At 45.3% G+C, this 15807-nt stretch overlaps 1 protein-coding gene across 1 annotated transcript in view; it reads left to right on the forward strand.

The window, feature by feature from the left end:
- The first annotated feature begins 5687 nt into the window (after nt 1-5687).
- The window catches only part of LOC119386800 (diuretic hormone receptor), a 182058-nt gene continuing 171938 nt past the window's right edge, over nt 5688-15807 (forward strand). The window contains exon 1 of the mRNA XM_037654076.2: nt 5688-5977. The gene's annotated coding sequence lies outside the window, so the exon portion shown is untranslated. The remainder of the gene's footprint in view (nt 5978-15807) is intronic.

A 15807-nucleotide genomic window follows, 5' to 3' on the forward strand; every position in this document is an offset into this window, starting at 1 on the left:
ACACGCGGCGCTCAACAAGACAGTGCCAGAGAATTCTGCGTCGGGGAGGCTTAATAATGCGCGATACGATCCGCCTCGATACACCAGGGTTACCGCATGCCACGCGTCGGCCGCTTGCTCTCCTTCTCTGGCACTTCGCAGGCGTCGAGTGAATTGGGAGCCGCCCGTTCACCGCATGCGCTGTCGCAAAACACGCTGCTTCGGCAGCCGCTCTCTTTCGCGAGGTGTGCGATTTGAAAAGAAAATGCCTTCACAAAAAGCGCGCGCAAGGCTACCATGTGACTACTGGCACCATCAGCAGTTGCATTTTATTGCCTCGGATTACTCTGCGATAGCAAGAAAACTTCGTTACCTTGAAATCGTGGATATACGCGCTTCGTTATATTCAGGCAAATAATATTGGTGTTCTATGGGTGTTAGGTTGTAAAAACGTAGATGCATCGTTCTAGAGAGAATTAGTAATATCAAAGTTACCTATATCGACGTCTAACTGCATTATTACCGATTTATTTACCTCTGTTAGTTTCACATCTATATAGTTGCATATTGCTGGCAGCACCACTCAAGACTTCGGATCGAAGCTGGAGAATAATATATGGCGCTGATTTGGAACGTTCCACTTCGTTTTCCTCAGAAAACAACCAAAGTCCATGGGACGTTATTGTGTCCATTTACTATTACCTGTGTCAGGGTCGGGTCATTATTAATCGATTCAAGGCATACTGCTGAGTCTTAACGTTGCTCATCGAAGCGAGAACGACGACACCTATATGTCCAACTGTAGATGACCTGCTCTGTACATGCGAATGACCTGGATTGATGTCTGCTCTCTTTCTCTCTCGCATTCTCGACATTTCACTCAACATCATTATACTGCTCCATCCATGCGGTGTAGCAAAATGGAGAAGAAATATTGACTGTTCTGCCTTTTTCTCCCTCCCCCTGCTACATATCTCTCTTTCCATAATATAACAAAGCAATTTAAACATGAGGGGATACCTGTTTCTTTGGTAATGTTCGCAATTTGATCCTGGTCGTTGAACCTAAATGGTGAGGTTTTTTTTTTTTTTATGCTAGCAGCGCGTAGCAACTGCTCGGTACTTGTAAAAGAACTTGTACCTGCCCGAACACTGCCCTTTCAGGAGAACACTTGCACTTTTTTCTACTTTTAAAACTGCTAATTGCATACGTTTCGGCAACTTCTGGAAATTCTACGTGGCCTCGAAAATAATAACGTCTGAGCCAGTAGTCGCAATGAAACATATTTCTCTGTGTGACTAACAGCGCAAAAAAAAAAGGACAAGGGACCAGAAAGAAACAGAGACGAGCGCTCCTGGTCCCTTGCCCTTTTTTGCGCTGTTAGTCACATAATGGATCACAAACTTGCCCAAAGATTTGCTTTCTTTGTTTGCTTACAAGCCGTGGCCTACCTACGTTCGAGCTCTCAAAATGTGATTTTGCGTAGAACCTTCTTCTTGCTCTTTGCAGAGAAACACCCCGGGTATTTTGTACGACAATAAAGCACTGTTATCGATTTCCCCGCTGTTCTTTTGTGTCGCTGTTTGCGCACGTGCAAAGAAGCTGCGTGTTCTTTTGTGTTGGGTCGGAATGGCTGTAACAGGGCGCATCGGTTGACGCGTATTCGCGTGTTCACGACCGCGCCCACCTGTGATGACGGGACGCCGAGAAATAAAAAGTCAGGCCAACGTTTCACATCGCCTTAGCGCTCGAAATGTAAATGCCTGCTCCAGGACGCGAATAAATCAAACGTCACAGTTCGTGTCGGCCACTCAGAGCACCGCGTTCGCGCTGCCTGCAGCTGCACCCCGCGATTTTCTTGGCGGGAAAGAGCCTGCGTGACGACAGGGAAGCGAAATAAACGCTTGTGGAAAACGCGTTCGCCGCCGTGATGTTCAGATTGCAAGCCACAGCTGATTCCATGCTGGTGATAAACAAACAAACGAACTAAAATCAGAATTGATTGCATATTCAGCCTCCTCTTGCGAATTGGAATGATGCCCTTGTGGTGTTGCCGTTTTTTTTGTGTCATACTAACGACTGTGAAGCTTGACATCTCTGAAGTTGTTTTCATAGGAGATCAATAAAAACTTGCCGTGCATATATACACCATGCATGGTGGCAGTTCTTGTAGCGTTCGGTTTATTTATTCCGTTGCTACTTCAGTGTTTTTTTTATTTCATAAGGCCTACAAGTGTAACCTGTATAGGAGATGCCCTGCTCGGTCGGTTTGTTTTGTTTGCTTGAAGAAATTGCCACGAGCAGTACTACAGTCTTCATTTCACAAATGTGAACACTGGGGAGATTTCCGCACTTTGATTTCCGGAATAAGGGTGCGTAGTTGGATGGTCTAGTTCGATTCAAAGGTTTGTGATGTAGTCCTCTCAGCCATTTAGAAGAATTCTGAAGAGGTTTGCCTTCTTCGTGGTATCCACCCCGAATGCACTGTGACATATTTTTTGTCTTGCTGAGTACCAAAGCGTGCGAGCAATCTTCCTTGGTAAAACAATATGAACGTCGAGGCATTGTTCCACAACCCCTCTCCACGCCCTTGTACATTTCAGAATAATCCATATAACATCAATATCAGGACTTTGTCAAACCGCCTAGAGCTTCATTACTGTCTTGCGGCACTATTCATGGATGTTTATGCGAACTGATATACGAACACGATTTTTTTTCGGGTAGAAAGTTTGTCACGACAAATACTCCTGCCAGATGCACCGCGCCTAACGTTTCCTGACATTTGCAATAGGTTATCGTTTTCCGAATGTGCCACGCCGTTTAAATTGTTTAATGGGTGGGCACTGTGAAACTGTTCAGCCATTACAGAAGGATCAGTTACAATATATCATCAGCGGCCTTGTCATAGCTTTCTATACTAATGGCTAGCGTGAGCGGTTTCATGACCCGAATAGCAGAGTACAGACATCCGTGACTGTTGTGTGCCATGCCCTTCCGACTGATCAGGAATGTTTGAACATTGGGAATATAAACCGCAATCTGTCCATGGTGTAACGCTGCATGTTCTTTGCAAGGTACTTTTCGTAGCAATGACTGCACCTGAGTGCACGAGGTAAAAGTGCGAACACTGAATCACTCACACACTCAAACGATTCCGTTGTTCATATTTGCAGCAAGCATCTTGAAAAACCTGACGGGGGGTCTTCGATTTATCCAAGCTGCTTACTCTAGAAGAAGAACGTCAACAAAATAACGGCTCCTGGAGGGCCATTTTTCAAGCTTACGCTGCGACAGTGCCATGTGCTTAGCCCATGCGAGGTGTTTGGTCATAAGTAGCAGGTGTGTCACAATTTAAAGGTACTTTTACAAGCTGCACATTTGAAAGGTATTATCTTGTACAACCAATGAGGTTAGCACTACCCATTTCTTCTTTTTCGGCAATTCACGTAATACGCGTATTCGCACGCATCCTCAAGCGCTAAAACATATGCACATCATCAGGACGCCGAACGCGTATCTGTATAGGGGATCCAGGTGTCCCGCGCAGCCACCGATGGGGCGCGCAAGCGAGACATTCTTCGGAATGGAGTAAATCTCGGACCCTACCAGCGCCATTCACAACACTTCCGAAATCAGCCGAACGATTTCCAACGCACTGCGCTGGACTGTCCTGAGACGCCCAGACCACATCATGGCCAATACGAACACACCGAGCACCCTGAAAGGTCCTGCTGCAAAACCGCACGCTGGAAATTAGCTCTGGCTAAGTGCTTACTAGAATTCAGCTCTGGCAAACCAACGCGGCCTGTGAAGCTGGCGACCACAGCCTCCTGCACTGAGGCAGCCGTCCATAACAAATTCAACAATAGTTACAATAAGCACTTATTCGCTTTTCTTTTGTCGAGATTCGAGTAGAGCCCCCTAACGGTAGAGTAAAGGTAAACATGCGCAGAGATCTGGCTGAAAAATAAACACTTAGTATTGTGGCAGCAGGAGGTTTTTTTCTTTTTTTTGGGATGCCGTAATCATTTGTTGGCAAATTTGCATATTACCTGCTCCTATAAGGGTCGCGTCATGACAACTCTCCACAGCCCGTACCAATGTATTCTTTTATTCCAACCGCGACCAACGAACGTGAACAGGGATGGCTCCAAACATAAGAGTTGAGCTTGCTCTTACACGTGTTTTTGGGCGCATAAATCATGCGCCGTTGTTTCTGCAAGTCATTGTTTTCTGCAATTTATACTGCTCAAATTAAAGAGACCTGTTCCCAATGTAACACAAGTTTGCAAAAGGGGTACTAACTCCCCAAAACTACTCTATAGCTGTGAATTCTCGGTCTTTTCTGGCATAACGTTATCTCCTTCATTGTCTGGTATTTATATTTCTTCAAATGGAGGCCCGAAAGACCCGAAGATGGACCCGAAGTTTAAAAAGAAATTCTTGCTTTAATTACTCAAATGTTTAGTTTCGACCACATTGCTCATAATATTTTCGAAGCTTCCTTTGAATCGACGGATCCAGTATACCACTCAATTCTTTTTCTGATGCTTCGAGCCTCACTGCGATCGTGTTAATGTGAGAATAATATGCATGACAAATATAAGCAAAGGGTGTTCTTTGTTTAATATTGCTGAATTATCGGTAGAGCCTTATCCATATATTGATGTTACAGCGAAGTTCAGTGGCACTGAACTTGTGCAGCTTTGTCATCTGCTGGCTGATTTACGTCGGTTTGGTCAGCCATATCCGCGGAATAATTAATTCAATTTCACGCAATAAACATCTCGAGTAAAGTAGCATATGCGTATTAAATGTGTGTTCATCAAAGTTTCACTCACTCCACCCAGAGAGATAGATGAGATAAAACCAACGTAAGGAATAACCTTATTCAAATTATAAGCACTATAATCTGGGTGCTAATCAAACATGAAGACATATTCGTACTGCTTCGGCAGCTCATAGACATTTTTCAGAATACTTTTCTTCTAAATACGGCGCTATTATAGAGAATCTTAGTCCTCAGTCTCAACTCGACAGAATGCTGCTGCATGCGGAAACGTCAAGCGTCAAAATACACAATGGTGTATTTTATTTAATATTACAAAGAAATCCTCGTGAAACCCTCACGCGATTCGTACTGCACTCGACCTGTGTCCAAATGACACTCGCTGCTTGTGACCGACCTGGAAAAAGTCGACAACGCACCACTTTTAACAGCAGAGACATCTGATACGAGGAGTGAGGGGCGGGGGTCTTGCCCCCACCCCCTCCGGCACTAGTGTGAAGGACAGGGAGGAGTGGGGGTGGGGAGTTTCGCTGACCCCAACCTAAGCCGCACACCATCGCATCTTTACTTAGCAACTGCATTTTTAATGAACTGCATTTGTAATGAGCTGCATTTTGTAATTAACCTCACATAAGGAAAGTTCCGGACTTTGATCACAACAATAGCTGACTGATTTTGTGCACTGCCCTATGGACAAACAATCCCCTTGCTCACCTCACCCCTCCGCCTTGGAGAAACGGCACACATAAGCCCCTGTCCCAACAATAGCGCGAGTTCAGCGTCGAGCGACCGCTCTCCGTGGTACAGAAACTGCGCCAGTTTCCAGCTTCGGCCGCTAGGTAGCGGCAATCACTCCGGCGCTACGCACAGCCGGGCACGTGAGGCGCGTAGAGTGCGGTGCGCGCGGCTTCGGGATCAATCGGCGACAGGCCGCGTGCCGGAACGCGCGTGCGTTTGTGCGCTCACAAGTTTGTGTTCCTCGCTCACTCGGTGGTCCGCCGCGCTCAACCGCGACAACTTCCGCGCACTTGGCAGTCCAACTGTTGCCGCTAAGCGCGCATTAGTGCTCGCCGACGACTGCCAGGTCCTTTCTACACGAAAGCCAGAATCGCTGCACCGAACTGTACGGACTTTTTCACTGCCACAGGGAGACGGTTTCGTTTTCGCCTTGACTCGCACCCTGGTTCCCCGCCAGCCGACAACAAGGTAAACGCGCGTGTGTATTTTCGATGCATTTCGTTAAGATGCGCGGTGCATTCTCCTCAAAACGTGACGCAGTATGTACAACGTCCGCACATCGGAACAGCCCTGAGGAAGTTTTCGGTAACCTGTTGCTCGAAGCGCGCGTGCTTTTTCATTCCGCTAGTGGAAAGCTGAAATAAGTATCTCCGTGTGCGCTTAACAATCAGTTGTTCTTACAAAGACCTTCCTTTTTTTTTCCACAGCATAGCAGCGCTCAGTTGCGATTTTACACAAAATTGCCTCTGGAAAAAAAAAGGCACACTTGTTTATTCGCGCCGGAATGTCTTAGCCGTTTCTTTTTTTTTTTCTGCAGACTTCATATTTATATGTTGAACTCCTCCTTTTTTGTACAATTAATTGCGGCGTTGGAGTAATTAAGCACTACAGAGATTCCTTCTGGCGCCGGCAGCTAGAAGTAATAAGTGACGTAAATTGTGACATGTGAAAAAAATGTTTGAATGTAAAATTTTGTCCATCAGTGACGTTTATGCACATTAAATTTACGCTCTGTTGTCCGGAGATGTGGGGTACATATATCGTGTATGTACACCTTGACAACCAGATGATTTTTCTGGTCGTGTTTGATATGGCAGCTGTTCTGCTATAATGTCACTTCGTTCAACCAGTTACGAAAAACTCTTGCCGTGCCCCAAAAGAAACTTGCGTGGTAGAAATCTGATGAGGATGGTGTTCGCAATGGTCGCTGAGCCGTACTTACGAGGCTTGTCGTTTTTAATATTCAATATCAGTGGACAGCCGGCGTATAACGCTCATTGCTTTAATTAGATTGGACATGGCATAATACGCAACCAGGTATTCTGAGAACCTTGTTTTATTTGTTGGTTTGTTCGTTTGTTTCCCGCAACATAAAAAATAGTTTTTAGATTACACTTTTATGCGCTTACGCGAGCCCGAACTATCCAGCTGGGCTTTTCTCTTTTGATGAAAAGGTTTGTTAACTATCAATGGCTTTGAAATAGACGCGCACACAAACATGCGCATGGTTTCTCCCTTATTCGCGGGAACCTTTAGCGCGTGAAATATTTTTATCTATTCTACCTCGAGAAGAGAATGGTAAGAATAAAATAGCCTGATGAATAATTCCCGATGACAATATGTACGCTGTCCAGAATATAATCAGGCAAGAACTCGTGGAGAACGAGTGAACAGGAAATGTAATTCTTCTTGATCGAAGTTGTGCCCATGTTTGTATGAAATACAAGAGTGAAAATCAAAGCTGCTAGCGCGATCATCGAATCTCATCACAGAGACCAAGTCTGTTGCATATTTATACGCACGTGACCGTACACTCATAGCAACCGTTAGTACTCGTTCAAGAATCGGCAGCCTCATTCGCGAAACTTTGGATATATACAATCGCTTCTTCAGCAGAGCGCCAAAATAAAGTGGAACACCGAACTGATGCCAGCAGCGTACGATTGTAACGAATCTAACCTGAATAAACCAGTAGAATATGTTCAAATCGCGCGCATAGATTTATCCGCTCTGTCTACTCACAAAATAGCAGCATCGGATAGCTAAGACCTCGTATTAAGCTTCCCAACTCTGCGCTAAGTCGCAATGTCGTTGAACTCTCTGCCATTCATAAATTTTATCACGCATCCTTTCGTACACCAGTAGTCACCCCAGCTCGTCGCCATTTCGGCAGATTCCACTGCAATAAAGTCATACACCTACCACCAGCTCGAACCGTAGCTCATTTATCTGGTTTTGTTTTGTTTGAACCTGAAAGAACTGGAACATTATTCCTGCAGACACCGTGCACCAATCTAGCTCAGTCCTCCTCAAAGAAGAGATTTTACAATACCTGCTCTGTTAAATCGTTTTCATCCCTAACGTAGAACCGCCAAGCAAATGCTTTGAGGTATTTCAAATAAATAAACGCGATATCAATTATTTATGAAATTGATTCAGTTTTTAACAAGTTTCATCTGGCAATATCAGAGTGTGCTTTGCTGTGTTTTTAAAGACGATAGTCTTTCTTGGGGAACTTAAACGCAGAAATTTTGGTCTGTCTGTCTTTCTGTTTGTCGGCACGTCCCTCGATTCAGCCACTCGGCCAAAGTTGAACCACTTGCCCAAGGGCCAGCCGTCTTGAACAGGTACGGCTGTTCATACTTGTGAACGTTGTCGATCAAAAAGTAAATATCATGCATATCTGAGGTGCAACATCACTAGGTAAGTATTAGGTGGCGTGTTCCTTTAATAGAAAATGCATACATACGTAATTTTAGGGACCCTAGTTTCTTAAGCTGCGCTGAAAATGCATAAGAATGGAAGCTTGAGCGAGTTGGTATGCGTTCATCTTTGTTGAAACAGCGCTCACTAGACGACGACGAAGTAAAAGAAGGCACAGGACAGGCGCTGCCTGTCCTGTGCCTTCTTTTACTTCGTCGTCGTCTCGTGAGCGCTGTTTCAACAAAGCTGAAAATGCGACTGCGCTGAAATTTGCCTTGCTCCGTGCCCTTCGCACGAGCTCATTGTTGTGTTTCGGTTTCGGTTCTGTATTGCACTGTACGAATGCCATGGGTTGGTGTTGAAAAACTTTAGTTTTGTGAAGGCCAAGAAGGTGAAAAAAAATATTTAAAAAAATGAAAAAGCAGCGTTGTGGGTGGCCTTCAGGCTGGCGGTTGTGGGCGCCGCTCTGGCGTTCCTGTTTTACCCAGGCGACGTGTAAATAAAAGAGTGTGTGGAGAGTACTCGTTGAGTGCGGACGTTTCTCTGCAAAGGTCTTCGCCTGCTGCTGCGCCGGGACTGCCAGCACGCAACACAGCACTCATGTTTCCCGACGTATTGCCAGATGGCGTCCATATCTCCAGGGCCGTACCCAGGAATTTTTTTCGGGGGGGGTGTTTGTGTGTAGAACGGTTGACTTTGGTAACTAGTGGTCGCTGTGAAAGCGTGAAAGTATTTTAGTGCCGCCCGAAAAGTTAAAGCATGAAAAAATTTCGGGGGGTGTCAGAACTCCCCCAACCCCCCCCTTAGTTACGGACCTGCATATCTCACACAGCGCCTCTTCTATCGTCTTTACACGACATTTGCAGCGAAGCACGCAGATACGCGGCCAATTTTTTTAAGTGCATTTTCAGCCACCCCGAATGAATGCGCAGTATGTGACGCACGAAATTTAGTAAGCTGGTCAATTGCCTTGCACTATAGCTGCATAATTGAGACTACCAATAATCTCTCCGTGGCTGAGAGGCCTAATTCATTTGATGCAGATGTCGTGTTTCAAGCAGTGCCAATGGGTGAAAACATTAGCGTCAGTACGAGTATTTCAAACCTTTGCGTCTTTGGACAGACGGCGACATAAGAATCAAGCCACATTAAAACAACCCTTTTGTCACACCTGATTCGTAAATAGCAGCCCTGCTGCCGCATTCACATTCCTTAGCGTTCACAAACACTCTTTCCCACAGGTCGTCAGTGTTCCATAATAGCAGTTTCGATGTCGCAGTTTACTGTACTTAACTCTTACGTAGGGTCTTGCTAGGAATACGCGCGAGATGTTTGTGTCAGGTGTTCGCCATGTTTTCACGTTACGTACGCATAACGATGTCTTCTCTGTACTATAAAATTTGGGCGCTCAGCAGATGTTGCCGATTATTATTCATGAGCATAGGCGTGCGCAAGAAGGGGGCAAGCGGGGCCGCCACCCCCTACTCACGTAGTGGGGGGGGGGGCGGCGGGAAGGGGCGAAGTATGCCCCATACCGTTCCGCAGATGAACCTGACCAGGCATTGTTTAAAGAGCAGGGTTATGGCCACGCTGGTTTTTGACGATAACGGCTGCCGAAGGCCCCTCATGTTGCATTCCAAGAACTGTTTACTTTCCATCTTTACTTCAAGAAAACCAGGGACCAAAGACAAGCTATTGTGAGAAGCACGGCATCGCTTCATTTTCATTTTATTATCCATTGTGAAGCATATTGTGTTTTGGACTCGCCGCACGGTGGGGGAAGGGGGGGGGGAGGCTGCTAGGAAACTTGGCCACGCCCCCCCCCCTTCCCCCACCCAATGGGGAACCCTGCGCACGCCTGTGTTTGTGAACTAAGTGGCACAACTTCAGGGCTGGACAAATTAGAACCGGCTTATATGCTCATAATAAGGCCGAGCACAACGAATCCCAAATGATCAAATCTCCTCTGGAGCCGGATACATTTGTCTTCGTCCTATCAAAAATGTGTAAAGCATAGGGAAGAGAAGTCCTATAAATTACTTCAGAGTTTCCCTTTTGAACGCCTGTGCCTACATTCTTGTACCTGCAAGCATTGTTGTCCTGATTGATGGCACTATCGCAGAGCTGGCGGTCATCAGAGTCATTCTATAGACACAGAGGTCGCGCATATCTTTTATCCCGTGCTCAACGGAGGCGCGGTGTATGTACGGGTTGATCATAAATATAAAGATGGTATGTGGGAAAGCCTGGGAGGTTGACAAGGCTGAGCCCGGTTGGGATCTAGAGGGTTTGAGGTGTGCGTTTCTAGAGATATATACAAGGGCGCTGGTTTAATGGCTGTTAAATCGCTAGTATCTTTGAGGTCATGATTAGTATGATTGGTTTCGAGGCTTTCACAAGTAATTAAAGTGATCACTAAGAGCACCACGATTTGAAGTACCGTTGTTACCACGAAAGTTGTGTTCTATTCTGAAAATCAAGCTGAAATACAAGCAAATTTCAATTAAAACAGCTCGAACTTGTTTTGAAAGTGAAATAATGGAAGCGTCGGTATGACGTGATGCGTGTTGGTTGGAAGAGAAGGGAACTCGCTTAAATCGCAAGGGGCTCTTGTATTGTTATCACCTTTTATTCTGTAATTTCTAAAGCCTTGCCACCGAATTTCCATGAGCGAGTGGATGTGATGGGAGCCGCAAAGTACGCTTGTACAAGTAAATCGCAGCACCCTGTGTGACATAGTTCATTTTTCCTTGCATCGTAATATCGCAGAGCTATGGACAGGGTAGAAGCCAGACCTCGCAAGTGAGTCAGCGGACAACGTCGATTTTCAGTACCCAATGGCACGTGCTACTGAATCCTGTATACTCCGTTATACAGGATTCCGTACCCTATAGGCGTGCGAAGAGGGGCGGGGGGGAAGGGGGCGCCCCCCCCCTAGTCACCTAAGAAGGAGGGGGGGGGGCGCAAAGTTTAACCCATACATTGACTTAATAGGGAGGGGTGGCGCTGCGATGAACCATCGCCCCCCCCCCCTGAAGAGGAACCCTGCGCACGCCTATGCCGTACACTACAGTATATGGCAGACATGTGACTACGCAGCTGCGTTTCTCGAGCAATCAGATAGGCTAACATGTTGCTCGCCAAAACCGCCCCACGCATGCGCGCTTGCCGGGACGCCACGTAGGTACATCGTTAATTGCACCGCGAGAATATAAAGCAAAAACAATTCCGAACACGACACAAGGCCCTACAGCTGCGACGCAGCTGCTCAGCCAGCGGGGATTAAACGGAGATTCTCCCATTGCCAGGAGCTAAAAATACGACGAAACGTGTATGACTTCGCCTTTAACTATGCGCGCATGCAATGGAAGTGGGCGCTATGGTCCCAGCGGTGACCTCTGCCGGACATTTCGTAAAAATCATATGAGCGAGGCGAATCCACGTGCGCTCTGGACACGCGGACTCTGCTACTTAGCTTTGCTAATGAAAGTGGCTTACGTAAGAAAATGTCACACAACTGCCGTCGTTCACATCATTTACCATCGAAGTCTGAGAACATGACAGGATCATTAAAGGGTGTTTTGACAACTTGGTATAGACGCACGCTTTTCTGTCTCTTTAGCCCGTGATGTTTCTGGCGTGTGTTAATACATCATTATCATCTTTTAGTGCGATGAAGATGACATTGCTTTTTCGAAAATCCACTTAGTGTCATCGGCTAGAGCTACAATTCTTCGGAGATGGACTCTGTGATGGAGTCTGGCAAAGGGGTGGAACAGAGCAGTGCAGCTTATGCTAGATATATATATACTAAAGGCAAACATCCATACGTCAAGGGCGGTCTTGAGTGGGACCTTGGGGATGGCACGGTATACATCAAAAGGTTACGTCTGTGAAGTGCTTTTACGTAACCAACGTCAGCTTTGACGACAACATCCATACTAAACTACGAAGTAACAAGTAAGAGATAACGGCACAACGGGGCACAGTAAATAAGTTTTGCAATTACAAAATACCTCGGGATTGCAGCTCAGATTAGCCTTAATGATATTTACACAAGATATACCATACTTTTTATTTGAAACCAGGTGTTATATATTAATTTTTACTCCATCTGCGATTATAGTCTCTAGGATAGCAAGCTATAAATATTCTTTAGCATGGTTAACAAAGGGAGGCTGGCGTTTACATATTTCTTAATTCGAACTTTTCATTTCGTGAGATGAAATATCCTTGAACAAGGGTTGACTCCGGAGCCGACGTTTTGAGAAGCATACGTTGTTTTGTCAAAGTAGCAACTGACAAAGTTGATTCTTTGACAAATACATGTCTACTCGTGAAAACGTTGGTTTCAGCTACAACCTCTGTTCAATGATTTTTCACATCTTCAAAATTCCATTTTCCCCTGAACCTCAGGCTTTTTTGTATTTCTTAGTTCGTGAAATTCAGGTCATGTACAATAAACGCCCCTGTTCACCTAAAGTGACACAATTACGACGCGCAGATCGGGCACAGTACAGACTCTTCATGTGAATCTGATCGCATCGTCTACACAATACGCAAAGTGGTGCTTTCTCATACAGAGGACCCCGTGGTGTAAAGGATCTCGTTTTGAATTGAGCGCTGTATACACGGACTTCAAGGTGTAATCACGTGGCTTCGCAAGGGGTGTTTTTTTTTCAGTGATGTATTTGCTACATGCAGTTGTGTTCCTCGAAGGAATGTTCAATGAATGTTTCCACGCTTACTGCGCCCCGAGGAACAGGTACATCTCAAATGGGCATAACATTTCAGAATCCATTGGGCTCTGTCACCTTCACGCAGTGTATCATAGCCTGAGAGTTCCTTCTCAATGTTAGCCACCGGCCACCAACTCAATTAAATCTCTTTTTTTTCGCTTTTTATTTTCGTTTTATCTTCAGTGTACCCTGCTTCGTTGGGTACGCTGCTGAACGACTGTTGCGTTCGGCATGCTCCACTCTGTACGTCGGATAACAAAATAAATGAAGCACTCAGAGTAAAATCAAGGTATATGTAAACTGGTAGCGTAACTTCCGCAGAAGCCCACGTGTCAAGCCGGTGGCTAGTTGTTGCAACAGTCGCCATCTATGTGAGGAGGGGACAAACAGAATAAAGAAAAAGATGACGTCACAACCGGAAGCGGCAATGACGTCACGTTTTAACGCGATGGGCGCGAAATTATGAAATTTTTGACAGGGCGCCACTCCTTACTTTTTTTTTTATAGCTGCACGTTCTTTTTCTTATCACTATGACGGCTCCATAATGGAAGCCTGCAAGATAACGGGAAGACGAAAAAGACAGATTTGATAAATAAGGTGTATTTTATTGGCGAAATGTTGCAGTTGAACAGGATATTACCCGAAAATATATAACACAGAAATCAGAAGTAGCATAACAATTCAACGTGCACACAAACCTTGCACACGTGTTGCTCTTGCATCCGTAGACAGCGCAGCGTTTCTTCGCGTAGCGTGGCGGACTCATCGTCCCGAAGGGCGACAGCACGCCGGCCGTGCGCTGGCAAAACACAGTCACTGAAACGGTTCCCGATGGCTGCCATGGGCTATATTACCTTCTGCCAAGTACCACGACTAGAAAACAACGCTTATGGGAGGAAATCACCTACGGACGACAGGCACAAACCTACTGCGCAGAAACGAGCGACGCCATTTGCATCTGAAAATGCGCAAAACCGTTGGCCCATGTTACCAGACTGCCTGCATGTGCCCGCTGTTTCTGAAAACAAAAGAAAAAAATTGGCCACTCAACCACATACCCAAGACTAAAGTTTGATTAAAGTAATCTACTAATTTAATTCGTGACAAATAAAATTAAAACTAATGAAAATAAACGTTTAATTAATTTTTTTGGTTTTCATTACTTGTCCCCCCCTCACCTAGTAGCGCTTTAATCGTCACGCGGGTGTTGATGTTTGTCGCAATAGGTTTCCGACCACTTTTCGTTCCGACTTTCGCGACCTATTTAGATTGACCTTGGTAAAATATTTTACAGCGAAAGCTGTTTTGAGATCATTTTAACGGCCGTTTTTGGCGCCGTAGTTGTCCGCCGCCGCCGCCGCCGCCGGTGTCCGTAACCACTATCGCACGAAATAAGAAAAAACAAAGGAAATAAGAAAACATTTCCAGTATAGAACGAGGTTCGAACCTGGGCCCTCTGCGTGGGAGCCCATTACCGGCCGAAGCAGACCCTATACAGGCTTCATGTCAGCAAGGAACCACATTAACATATGTAATGTAGTGTGGTAGAAGAGTAAAATAACAACCAGGCGTCACGCAAACGCGAATTCTGTAACCGGGCGTCAAACAATGCGAATTACGCAACGAGTGGGTTATTCAGTGCTTCCAACCCATTACAAAGGCCTCTACGATAATTCTTCGTCATCAGCCACAGCATCAACAAAGTGCACATAATGCCTTACAGGTGTTTAGCGAGTACCACGGTTCTCCGCAGAATGACGAAAAATTGCATAGTGACTGCTTCCCTACTTCACAAAAATTATCATGATTTGTAGCGTAGTGGGTTCTTGGCAAGTGCACTTCTATTGGTTGCCAAGGAAGCCCATAAGGCTCCCATGATCCATTTCCTCAGGCTCTCAATAAAATTAATTCCTTCTCTCTCTCGCTCTCCGTTTCTCCGGTTAACGTATATTATAAAGCGTGGTGGAACAGTTAAATGATGACCGGGCGTCACACAATATGAATTACGTAACTAGTGGGTCGTTTAAAGCTTCCAACCCGTTACAAAGGGCTCAGCCTAATTTTTCATCGTCATTAACCGCCGCAGTAACAAAGTGAACATAATGCCTCACAGATGGTACCTCGCTTCTCCGCAGAATAACGAATAATGTCGTGGTGGGTGCTTCCCAAATTCCCAAAAATTATGATTTGTGGCGTAGTGGGTACGTTGCTAATGTACTTGTATTAGTAGCCACGAGAGAGTTTATAACGGGCTCTAGAAATGCCGCTCTTCCAGCTTTCGCTGTGACTGTGCTGCGCTTTCCGCGCAGGCCTGGCGTTTTTATTACACAATACGGTGTTCCATGCGAATTTCTTGGGGAAACAATGGCACATTTATTTAAAAATATATGCCTAGAGAGATATAGAATTTGTAGATGTATATCTGTTCTGTTCTGTTCTGTTCTGTTTCAACTGGCTTGCTGTGGAGAGGTTGAGGTTTATATCAGCTCGGCTAAACCATTTATTTCTATAGGTTCTGCAGCGAAAAAAAAAAACATAAACGTGGTTGACCAAATAAAAATTCAAAAAGTAAAGATAAATTATGCATTTATATAGCAAACTGAAACATGTTTAAAAATAACATGGTAATGTACAGTACGTTTGCAGGAGTTTACATTGCAATAAAGCATTCACACGCAACCCATTTCTAGTTCTACCCACAGTATATGGACTAACGCATCATTACACATATGGCAACGCATAGCTGTTCATCACAAGCGCTTATTTAGTCCAGTGTCCACCAAGAAGTCTTTCAGGAAGATGTTCGCCTTTTGCTGAAGATGCTTTTCAGGCCACGGTCGATGTAAACTGGCTAG

This window comes from Rhipicephalus sanguineus, chromosome 3 (genome assembly GCF_013339695.2).
Source record: "Rhipicephalus sanguineus isolate Rsan-2018 chromosome 3, BIME_Rsan_1.4, whole genome shotgun sequence".
Classification (NCBI taxonomy): Eukaryota; Metazoa; Arthropoda; class Arachnida; order Ixodida; family Ixodidae; genus Rhipicephalus; species Rhipicephalus sanguineus.